The following is a 12,388-nucleotide window of genomic DNA, read 5'->3' on the forward strand; positions in this document are numbered from 1 at the left end:
TTTTTCGATAAATGTGAGCAAAATTTGTTTTTATATTGCTGTTCTCATCACAAAATCTTGCTGCTTCTAGTTTGGAGACAGAAGTGTGGTTAAAAAGGTTCTGAAGACAGAGACAATCTGCTGCAGCCGTTGTCAAATTGAACAAAAGCTTTTTCGTCCCTTTCACACGACAAGAACCATTCGTGAGAAACGAGTTTCTGTAAATTGTGTCCCAGGGATGGGTAGGAAGCTGCTGATCGACGCGACAGTGGTCGCTTTCTGCTGGCAGCCGGAAATTGCAGAGAGGGGTCAAATCCCTCTCCTTGTCTCTGTCTCACTCTGTGTGAAGCAGGGGAAGAGAGAGCGTTTGATGGGTGTGTTTTGAATTCAATCTTGTCATGGATTTTGCGTGGATTAAATGGAAGGACTTGGAGCTCTAATTGTTTGCCCAAAGTAGCTGAAGCACATTATCGAGAGCCAACATCTTTTCCAATTTACATCCTGATGCTGATTTGTTGAGCCACGGAAACGGGCTTCAACAAACTGTGCAAAATCCCCGAAATTGGAGGTGCCGATGTTGGACTGGAGCGGACAAAGTCAAAAATCACACAACACCAAGTTATAGCCCAGTAGGTTTATTTGAAAACACAAGCTTTCTAAACACTGCACCTGACTTTATCACTTTATTATGATGTGTAACAAAGTTATAAATAGGGCGTAACCTCACGAAGGAGGAACACCCCGTTATCTTATAATTTCAAATAAACCTGTTGGACTTTAACCTGGTGTTGTGTGACTTCCGACTTTGACGTGGAAATATATCACGTTCCTTCTACGTTGCTTGGTCAACTTCCTGCAAGTCTCCCTTAATGGCACTGTGGATCTATCAACAGTATATGGACTATAGCTGGTCCCATCCTTTCCAGAGTGATTAGTGATGAGCAATAAATCTGGCCCGACCCAGCGATGCCAATGACTCATTAGCAAACAAAATAGTTATCATATTTAAATTAATATATGCTAATTAGCAAGAAAACCAGAACACAATATCTGCAGACCACACGTCGAAAGGGTGTAGTTCTCTTTTATCACCCCTCTGTCATTTGCACTTTGTTATTTTCCAGTTCTGTTCTGGACCCTGCTGGAGTCACATTGATTTGACCTGTTCTTCCCCTGAGGAGAGCCATAACATCAGAAATTACACAGTACATAGATATATGAGCTTCTAGCAACAGATCAAATGTGGATGCAAAGATTCTCCAATCTTTTTATTTGCCTGTGTCCTAAATGTGGACAGTTCTCAATGATCCAAATCTAAGTGTATAACCCCTTCCGAATGAACCTCACTGACTTCCTGACCATTCCCTGTGGGATGAATTCTCTCCGGATTGTTTCAGGTCAGTTTCTCTCGGGAGAACGTCTCACTGTCTTGATGATGTCACAATGCTGTCTCGTTACCCCCGGACACATTAATAATTTCATATCCGGCTGTTTCTCAAGGAGCTGCCTGTGTTTGGGACCCTCTCGGTAGTGCGGGTTCACTGCGAATTTACATGCCATTTCTTTCAAATATAGCATATCATACCTGCACATCCACTGATCGTCCAACATCATGCCACATATTAACATTCAAGTGCATTTATCAAAATGGATGTCTGTCTCAACATCTTCCCATGACGTGCTGATCTGTCAGGTAGTGACCAGATTGTCAAACGTGATTTCCGAAAACAAAACAAAAACAAAACAAAATGTAAATATTGCCAAGGAAAGATGTCAATTTGATCGAATCATCTCAACATTCCGGGTTTTAACTGCAACATCGCTGAATCCTCGATTGCAAGTTTCTCCTGAACAGCATCTGAAATTAATTATTCCAGTTCATTTATCATCCTGAACAATATAATCATTACTTTCTGTTTTAAAATTGGAGGTTCTGTGATGCATGCAAACTTGCAGGGTTTTTTGGGATTGAACAATGACTAACATTTGTTCTAACAGAGCCAGCATGATCTAAGAGGGCTGAATAGCCTCTCTCTGATCTACCACAATGACTCAAGGATCCAAGGAGAACAGGATCAGCTGTTCCATTCTATCCAACCAACTGAAGTCCTGAATCCCTGATGGCATTCCTGTAATTCCAGAAACAAACGTCTCTTGGAAGTTAACATCTTTCGGCAAAGGCACAGCCCATATTTGGACTCCTTTCGACAGAGATAGAATTGAAAAGGAGGAAAATGATGTTTCACTGATTTGAAACCAAAGTTTGACTCCACTGGGAGCACTGTCAACATTTGTCATTGCCATTTGGTCAAAGGAAACAGAGGCACTGGAAATGTGTCAAACATGGCAGCTTTTCTCCAGAAAAGAAAAGGCTAAAGGATGATCTGATGGAAGCCTTTAAAATCATGAAGGGCTTTGAAAACCCAATAGTGATTTCATGAGAAACCTCTTTACCCTGCGACAGGTCAGAATGTGCAAATCACTCGAGATGGAGGTGAACAGAGGAATATATTTCAGAAGTTGGTGCATACATGAGGGAGAAAGGAATAGAAGGATCTGCTGATGGGGAAGATGAAAGGGGAGGATTTGGAGCATAAATACTGATGGAGCCTAATTGAATTGATTGGGCAAGAGACTCAATAAAACAAAGACAAGCATCTTTACTTCTGATGTAGTTGGAATGGTGAGGAAAACATTATTTCCTATCCAGGACAGAATAAATTTATGTCTTCGGCTTTTACATAGAACGTAGAACAATACACCGCAGGACAGGCCCTTTGATCCTGGATGTTGCGCTGACCTGTGAACTAATCTAAGCCCATCCCCCTACACTATCCCATCATTATCCATCCGCTTATCCAAGGACTGTTTAAATGCCCCTAATGTGGCTGAGTTAACTACATTGGCAGGCAGGGCATTCCACGCCCTTACCACTCTGAGTAAAGAACCTGCCTCTGACATTGTCTTCAATCTATCACCCATCAATTTGTAGCTGAGGCCCCTTGTACAAGCTGAAATCATCATTGTGGATCATTTCCTTGTGAATGTGCAGTCCCAGGCTCAAATATCACCAGCCTCACTGGAAGCAAAGTGGTGAGAGTGGCCAGTCAAGCAGAAAGAAACCCTCTGTCCCTCCCAATTTACTCACTGTCAGAATGAACATGGCTCAGTCTTGGATATGATTTTCCCTCATTTTCAATTCAATTCATGGGATATAGTATCACTGTCTAGGACAGCACTTATTGCCCATCCCAATTGTCCTCCTTGAGAAGATGGTGGTTTCTGGGACTGCAGTCTTTGAGGTGTAGGGTCACCCACAATGTTGTTTGGGAGAAGTTCCAGGATTTAAAATCACTGAGAGTAAAGGAACAGCCAATATGGAAGATTATGATTTTCGAGTCCTAATTATTTCAATGACTCCATTAGATCTTTATGTGATGGTCATTTTGAGATTTCTATCTGCAAACCTTCCCTTTCTAACATCGTGTTAATGAGAATGGTGTGCAGTATGGAGGAGAGCACGCAGATGCTAACTGCCCCATGTAACTGCATCACTTGTTTTTTTTTCTAGACAGTAGATGCTGTGTGTTTGAAATGTGCTGTCCAACAGCATATATAATGCAAATTAAAAGCAGGTCCAACTCTTATGTTCTCTTGTTAACTTTCTGACATTTCGACAGACTGGATGACTGACTGAGAAAATACAGAGGCACGGGATTGAGGGAGATTTAGCAGTTTGGATTAGAAACTGGCTTTTTGTATGAAGGCAACAAGTGGTGGTTGATGGAAAATATTCAGCCTGGAGTCAGGTCACTGGTGGTGTGCCTCAAGGATCTGTTTTGGGACCACTGCTGTTTGTTATGTTTACAAATGACTTGGACACAGGCATAGGTGGATGGGTTAGTAAGTTTGCCGATGACACTAAAGTCGGTGGAGTAGTCGACAGTGTGGAAGTATGTTGTAGGTTGCAGGGACACGTGGATAAACTGCAGAATTGGGCTGAAAGGTGGCAAATGGAGTTCAATGCAGATAATGTGAAGAGATTCACTTTGGGAAGAATAATAGGAAGGCAGAATACTGAGTCTATGGAAAGATTCTTGGTAGTGTGGATGTTCAGAGGGATCTTGGTGTCCATGTACATAGATCTCTGAATGTTGCCACCCAGGTTGATAGTGCTATTAAGAAGGCTTACGGTGTGTTAGGATTTACCGATAGAGGGATTGAGTTCCGGAGCCAGGATGTCATGCTGCAACTGTACAAAACGCTGGTGCGGCATCATTTGGAATATTGTGTGCAGTTCTGTTTGCCCCGTTATAGGAAGGATGTGGAAGCATTGGAAAAGGTGTCGAGGAGATTTTCCAGGATGTTGCCTGGTCTGGAGCGCAGGCCCAATGAAGAAAGGCTGAGGGACTTGGGTCTGTTCTCATTGGAGAGAAGGAGGCTAAGAGGGGTTTTAATACAGACATACAAGACGATCAGATGATTAGGTAGGGTGGACAGTGACAGTCTTTTTCCGAGGATGATGACTTCAGCTTGTACAAGGGGGAATAGCTACAAACTAAGGGGCGATAGATTTAAGACAGATGTCAGAGGCAAGTTCTTTACTCAGAGAGTGGTAAGGGCGTGGAACACCCTGCCCGCCAATCTAGTGAACTCAGCTACATTAGGGGCATTTAAACAGTCCTTGGAAAAGCAGATGGATGATGGTGGGATAGTTTAGGGGGATGGGCTTAGATTAGTTCACAGGTCGGCACAACATCGAGGGCCAAAGAGCCTGTTTTGTGCTGTATTGTTCTATGTTCTATGTTTTATGAATCCTTTCCCTCACTCAGAACATATGAATGTCTTCTCCACAGGATGATCCCGCTGACCATAAACCTAATCCTACCCATAACCTTAATCCTGTAGGTCAGATGAATCTCTGAACCACTTCCCACACTTGGAGCATTTGAATGGCCTCTCCCCTGTGTGGATGTGCTGGTGTCTTACTAGGGCAGATGGCTGACTGAGTTATTTTCCACAACCCGAGTATGGAAATGGCCTCTCCCAGGTGTGAACTAGTTGTTGCATGTGCAGGCTGGATAACTGAGTGAATACTTTACTATTCTCCAAACAAGTTGGTGGCCTCTTCCCTGTGGGAACTCACTGGTGTTTCATAAGGTTGACATATTCTCGGAATTTAGTGCCATTTGGGGAGGTGATGGACTGTGGTATTAGAGTGTTCATCCAGAGTCCCAGGTAAACATTCTGGGGACACAGGTTCAAATTCCACCATGGCAGATGGTGGAATTTGAATTCGATAAATATCTGGAATTAAGAATCTAATGATGACTGTAAATCCATTGTCGGTTGTTGGAAAAACCTGTCTGGTTCACTAATGTCCTTGAAGGAAGGAAGCTGCCATTCTTACCTGGTGAGTACCACATGTGACTCCAGGCGTGCAGCAATGTGGTTGACTTTGAATTGCCCTCTGGGCAATTAGAGATGGACAATAAATGCTGCCTAGCCAGCGATTCCCTCATCCTATGAATGAATAACAAAAAGATTCAGAGCAGGTGAATGGCCTCTCTCCAGTGTCAGCAATTGGTGTTTCCATAGAGCAGATGAATCAGGGAATCCCTTCGCACATTCACAGCAGGTGATAGGTCTCTGCTTCATCTGACTGCATTGATGAAACTCCAGCACTGACAGGGAATGGAATCCTTTCACACAGCCCTCACATTTCCATGGTTTCTCCATATTATAGCAGGTCTTGTGTCTCTGTAACTTCCTACTGAGAATGCTGTGATGTTTCTTTCAGACTAGGTGAAGGTATATTAGTTCACTGGAAGACTCTCACTTGGGTGTATGTGTCTCAGTATTTTCCAGACTAACTGTTGGTACAAATCTTTTGAAACAGATAGACATTTTCTGATCTATAGTTTCAGGCCAATGATATTCAAATGTGACTTATTTCAGAGATTCCATTGGATCTTTACGTGATGGTTGTTTTGAGATTTCAATCCGAAAATCTTCCCTTTGTAACATCCTGCAAAAGGATTATTATTATTTTTATTATTGGATTAGAAATTAGGTTAACAATTCAAAACAATCCAATCTTGTAGGAACAGATTCTGCTCCCTCCCTGGGTTCACTTGCTTTCCTTTCACTGCCGCAAGTAAGTAATTTCACACCAGAATTTAAATAAAATCAAAACAAATCGGGATAAATTGTTTCCCAAAATATATTGGAGACAGGAAGAAGTTTCAGTCTGGGAGAAGCTCAATCCTCATCAAGAGAGAGAGGAACAGCAGCGTTGCTGAGCAGCTCTGAGCAGCTTCAGAAGTTGATTGTCCCACATTCATGTTTCGACAACATGGGGGGCTCTGATTGGCTGGAGGCCCAGAGTCCTTCCGGTCCTCCAGCTCCTCCCATTGGTCACATTACTGAATTATGACGGATCTCCCCAGAATGGGTTTGCTGGTGTTTCATCAAAGCATTGATGCTTCTAAAGATCTTCTCCCAGTCAGAGCATTTAAATGGTCTCTCATCCGTGTGAATAAGCCCATGTCCGCTCTAATTGGAGGGCCGAGTGAATCCCTTCCCAAACACAGAGCAAATGGAATGTTAGATAACAAGGTGTACAGCTGGATGACCACAGCAGGCCCTTCTGAAGAAGGCTCAAAACGTCAGCCTCCCTGCTCTGATGCTGCTTCGCCTGCTGTGTTCATCCAGCTCAACACCTTGTTGTCTCAGATTCTCCAGCGTCTGCAGTTCCGAATGCCTCCGCAAGTCAAATGTTTCTCCCCAGTGTGAATAGCTGGTGTTCACTCAGTATCAGATGTCTGAGTGAACCCCGTCCCACACTCAGTGCAGGTGTACAGTCTCTCTCTAATATGGCCATGCTGGTGTATCAGAAGCTGTGCTGCTTTCATAAATCCCTTCCCATACAGAGGGCAGGTAAATTATCTCTCTCCCATGTGACCTGATTGTGTGACATGAGAATGGATGAAGACGTGAATCCCCTCCTACACACACAGCAGATATCAGTCTCTCTCCATTCTGAACTCCATTGTGTGACATTGGGCTGGACCATGAATTCTATCACTTCCCAGACCCAGAGCAGATGAAGTTTCATTCCCTGTGAAGACTTTTGTGTGACATTAGGCTGGGTCTCCAAGTGAATTCCTTCCCACATGTGGAACAGCTGAACAAATTCTCCCCCATGTGAGCAGGTTGATATTGAATTAGACCTTTACAGTTCCTAAAGCTTTTCCCACAGCCAGAGCATTTAAAAGGTCTCTTGTCAGTGTGAACCCACTGGTGTGACAAGATGCTGGGTGACTGAGCAAATCCCTTCCCACACATTTAGCGGGTGAATGGTCTCTCCCTGGAGTGACTGTGACGGTGAGCTTCCAGCTGGCCTGGGTATCTGTATCCCTTCACACAATCCACACATTTCCACGGTTATTCCATGATGCTGATCTCCTGGCATCTCTCCAGATTGGATGACCTGTTGAATCCTTGTCCATAACCACAATGTGTGTACAGTTTCTCCGCTCTGTGGATTTTTTTTAAAATGCTCACTGGATGATGTTGAATAATTTCTGCAGTTAGCTCACTGGAACATTCAGAATCAGGTGTGTCAGTCTGCGGGCGTTGGCACTTTCCCACTCACACTGATGTTTTAAATCATTTCCCACAGACATACCAGATAAACATGTTCCCTTCTGGTCCTGATAAACTGAATAACTCTGTTATTCCAGCTTCAATGTATTTCTTTCTATTAATATTTCAAACATCATCACTGTCTGGAGAGGGTAAAATTTCAGAAAAAACAAATTCAATTCCTGTGGGACAGTCTTCCATTATTGCGCCCACCCCAAAACTAAAGACCACACTAAAATATGTGAAAATCAGTACTAAAAGCAAAAGCAACATCCCTGAATAAATCAGGCTGTTGTTACCAGTGTCTGTGAGGCTATGTATACCCTGCGGTACCAACCTGTGATGGGAAGTACCCATCCCAGTGGTGGGCTCGACAAGCTCCCTGTCACCAGAGACAGGTCACAAAAGAGAGATGGTCCCCTTTGGGGTTAGTAGGAACTGCCGGCGCTGGGGTCTGAAATAACAGGGTGTGGGATAACAGGGTGTGGGATAACAAGGTGTGGGATAACAGGGTGTGGGATAACAGGGTGTGGGATAACAGGGTGTGGGATAACAAGGTGTGGGATAACAGGGTGTGGGATAACAAGGTGTGGGATAACAGGGTGTGGGAGAACAGGGTGTGGGAGAACAGGGTGTGGGAGAACAGGGTGTGGGATAACAGGGTGTGGGATAACAGGGTGTGGAGCTGGATGGACACAGAAGGCGGGGCAGCAGCAGAGGAGCTGGAAAGCTGATGTTTCAGGTTTGGACCCTTCAACAGAAATTGGAGAAAGGAAGGACACTCCGAAGTGAATAGAGAGAGGGGGAGGCTGTGATAGAAGCTGGAAAGAGGAGCAGATATGTGGAGAGAAGATAGACAGGTCAGGGAGGTGCGGATGAAGCTCGTTGAGTCGGGACCGGGGCAGGAATGGGCAGGGAGGGAGTGAGGTACAGTGACAAGGGATAGGCCTGAGTGTAGGGGCAGGAAGGGGACAGGAAGGGTCAGGGAGGGGGGCAGGGTGGGAAGGAGAGGGAGGAAGCAAGGGACTGGGAGGGAGCTAGGGGCAAGAGCAAGGATAGGCAGTGAGGGACGGAGGGGAAAGGGACAGGGAGAGGGACGGTGACAGGCATCATGGGTCAGGGAGGGAGGGAGGGATGGAGAGGGGGGAAGGATGGGGATGGAGCGAGGGAGTGAAGGACAGGCATGGAGCGATTGAAGGAGTGAGGGATGGGGAGGGAGAGAGTGACAGGGAGCGACAGGGATGGAGCGAGGGAGCAAGGGGCTGGGAGGGATGGGGAGGGAAGTGGCGAGGAGTGGGGGAAGGAACGATGGGGAGCAGGGGAACAGTGAGTGATGGGAAGCGAGCGAGGGTTGTATAGGGTGAGACAGGAAGTGAGGGAGCAAGGATGGGGAGCGACGTATGGAGAATGGTGGAGTGAGGGGCAGGCAGGGAGTGCGGGACGGTGAGGAAGTGAGGGACGGCTAGGGAGTGACGGATGAGGAGTAAATGAGGGTTGGCGAGGAGCAAGGGACGGCCAGGGAGCAAGGGACAGGGAAGGCACAAGGGACAGGGAGGGATCGAAGGACGGAGAGAGAGCAAGGAAGCTAGTTAGAGTTTGGGATCAAGGGAAGAGGAGGGTGCGAAGGATGCGGGTGTAGCGACAAACATGGAGGGAGAGACGGGGAGGGAGCAAGGGATGGGGATGGAGAGATGGGCATTGAAGGAGTGAAGGACAGGGAGCGGGCGAGGGAGAGATGGATGGGGAGGGAGGGAGAAAGTGAGGGACGGGGTGGGAGAGGGAGCAAGGGATGGAGTGGGAGTGAGGTCGGGAGAAATGGATGGAGAGGGAGCGAGGGAGAGAGAGATGGGCAGCTGAGGAGCAGGGGACAGGAAGGGAACTAGGGAAGTGGAAGGAAAGAGGGGAGGGGAGGGACTGAGGGATGGGGAGGTAGTAATGGGCATCGAGGGAGCGAGCAACGTGGAGAGAGTGAGGGTTGGGTAGAGAGCAACGGACAGGGAGTGAATGACGGATGGCGAGACAGCAAGGCCTGCAAGGGAGTGAAGGACAGGGAGGGAACATGGGAAGGGTTAGGGAGCGAGGGACGGGGAGGGAGTGATGGACATAGAGGGAGTGAGGGATGGGGAGGTAGTGATGGACATGGAGAGAGTGAGGAATGGGGATGGAGTGCGGGATATGTAGGGAGGGATGGACCGTGAGTTAATGAGGGACGGCGAGGAAGCAAGGGAAGTGAAGGGAGAGACGTGCAGTGGGGGAGCGAGGGTGGGAATATAGGAAAGGGGCGGGAGTGAGTGGGAACAGATGCAGAAGGAGTGAGCAAGTTATGGGGAAAGGGAAGGAGTGAAGGAGTGATGGACAGAGAGGGACTGAGTGAGAGACAAGAAAGAAGAGAGCAAGGGACAAGAAGGGAGGGTGCGAGGGAAAAAGGAGGAACTGGGAGGGAGCGAGTGATAGCAAGGGAGTGAGAGACAGGAAAGGAGTGAGGGAAGGGGAGGTTAGCAATGGATTGGGAGGAAGCGATTGAGAAACAAGGAGGAGGGAGCACAGCACAAGGAGGGAGGAAGCGAGATGGGGAATGGGGGAGTGAAAGACAGGGAGGGAGCGCAAGATGGAGCATTGGGAAGGAGGCAGGAGTGATGGGGAGGGAGGTAACATGGCACGGGGAGGGAGTGAGAGAGGGACAAGGGGGCAGGGGCAGAGCGTGAGCGAAGGAGGGATGGGGAGGGAGTGAGGGAGGAAGCAAGCGATGGGTAGGGAGCGACAGACATGGATGGAGAGGGGAACAGGGAGGGAGCGACGGATAGGGAGGGAGCAAGGGATGTAGAGGGAGCAAAAGATGGGGAGGGAGTGAGGGATGGGGAGGTAGTGAGTGACACGAAGGGAGAGATGGGGAGTGAGAGAGGGAATGAAAGAAATGGGAGGGAGCGAGGTAGCGAGGGATGGGGAAGAGTGAGCGAGTGATGGGGATGGGAGGGAGCGAGCGAGAGAAAAGGAGTGAGGGAGCAAGTGATGAGGAAGGAGGGAGCGAGGGAGTGAGCGAGAAATGGGGAGGGACAGGGAGAGGGAGGGAGCAAGAGAAGGGGAGACAAAGCAAGGGAGGGATGGTGAGTGAGCGAGGGAGGGCTGGGAAGGGAGTGATAGGGAGTGAGGGATGCGTAGGGTTGGAACTAGGTATGGGGAGGGAGATACAGATGGGGAGGCAGCGAAGGAGGGAGCAAATGGGAGGGAGCGATCGAGGGAGCAACAGGGATGGAGCGAGGGAGACGGGTGGAGGCAGTGAGGGACAAGGAGGGAGCAAGGGATGGCAAGGGATAGGGGGACTGGGAGGCAGCGAGGGAAGGTGATGGAGTGAGGAATAGGGAGGGAGTGAGGGATGCGGTGGGAGGGATGGGCATGGAAGGAGTGAGAGACAGGGAGTGAGCAAGGGATGATGGCCAGGGAGGGAGTGAGCGAGAGAGGGACATGGTGGGAGGGAGCAAGGGATTGAGTGGGATTGAGGCAGGGAGCAAGAGACAGAGAGGGAGCAAGGGACGGGAACAGCGTAAGGGATGGAGCAAGGGGTGGTGGGAGACTGGGAGACAGGGAGGGAGCAAGGGAAGGGGAGGGAACAAGCGATGGTGAGGGAGCGAGGGACATGGAAGGAGTGACGGGCGAGGTGGGAGCAATGGATGGGAAGGTTACAATGGACATGGACGGAATGAGGGATGGGGAATGGGTGAGGGAAGGGTAGGGAGTAACAGACTGGGAGTGAATGAGAGAAGGTGAGGAAGCAAGTGACGGCAATGGAATGAGGGACAGGGGACGGTGGGAGCAAGGTACAGTGAGGGAGCGAGGGACAGGGAGGGAGTGAAGGACATTGAGGAAGTGAGGGATGGGGAGGTAGCAAGGGGCATGGAGGGAGAGATGGGGAGCAAGGGAACGAGGGAAAAGGGAAGGAGGGAGCATGGAGGGAGGGATGGGCTGGGAGCAAGGGATGTGAATGGAGAGATGGACATGGAAGGAGTGAAGAACAGGAAGCGGGCCAGGGAGTGATGGATGGGGAGGGAGTGAGAGAGTGAGGGATGGGGTGGGAGGGAGCAAGGGATGGAGTGGGAGTGAGTTAGGGAGCATGGGACTGAGAGGGAGCTAGGGAGGGAGCAATGGGTGGCTGGAGAACAAGGGACGGGAAGGGAGCAAGGGAAGTGGAGGAAATGAGGAAAGGGGCGGGAGCGAGGGCTGGGGAGGTAGCAATGAGCATTGAGGGAGGAAGTGACAGGGAGGGAGTGAGGGTTGTGTCAGGAACGATGGACAGGGAGTGAACGAGGGATGGCAAGGGAGCAAGTGACAGTGAGGAAGTGAGGGGCAGGGAGGGAACATGGGAAGGATTATGGAGCGAGGGACATGGAGGGTGCGAGGAACAGGATGGGAGGTAGGCGGGAGGGATGGGTGGGAGGGAGAAAGGCACAGAGAGGTATGCAATGGAGGGAGCGAAGTACAGCGGAGGAGCGAGGGAAGTGGGCGTGAGGGACGGGGACGGACAGTTGAGGAGCGTGGGCACTAGAGAAGGAGATCATGGGACATGGAGCGAGACACAGGGAGGCAGCAACCGAAGGAGCAAGTGGCAGGTGGGGGAAGTGAGAGAGGGATGGGAGAGGGGACGTGGGAAGGGATCGGGAGGGAGGGACAGGAACAAAAGATTGAGGGATGGGAGTGTGGGACGGGAGGGAGCGAAGTTGGGAGAAATGGGGCAGGAGAGATGGATGGAGCAACAGGGACGAAGTGA

The sequence above is a fragment of the Stegostoma tigrinum genome, chromosome 11, assembly GCF_030684315.1.
Source record: "Stegostoma tigrinum isolate sSteTig4 chromosome 11, sSteTig4.hap1, whole genome shotgun sequence".
Lineage (NCBI taxonomy): Eukaryota > Metazoa > Chordata > Chondrichthyes > Orectolobiformes > Stegostomatidae > Stegostoma > Stegostoma tigrinum.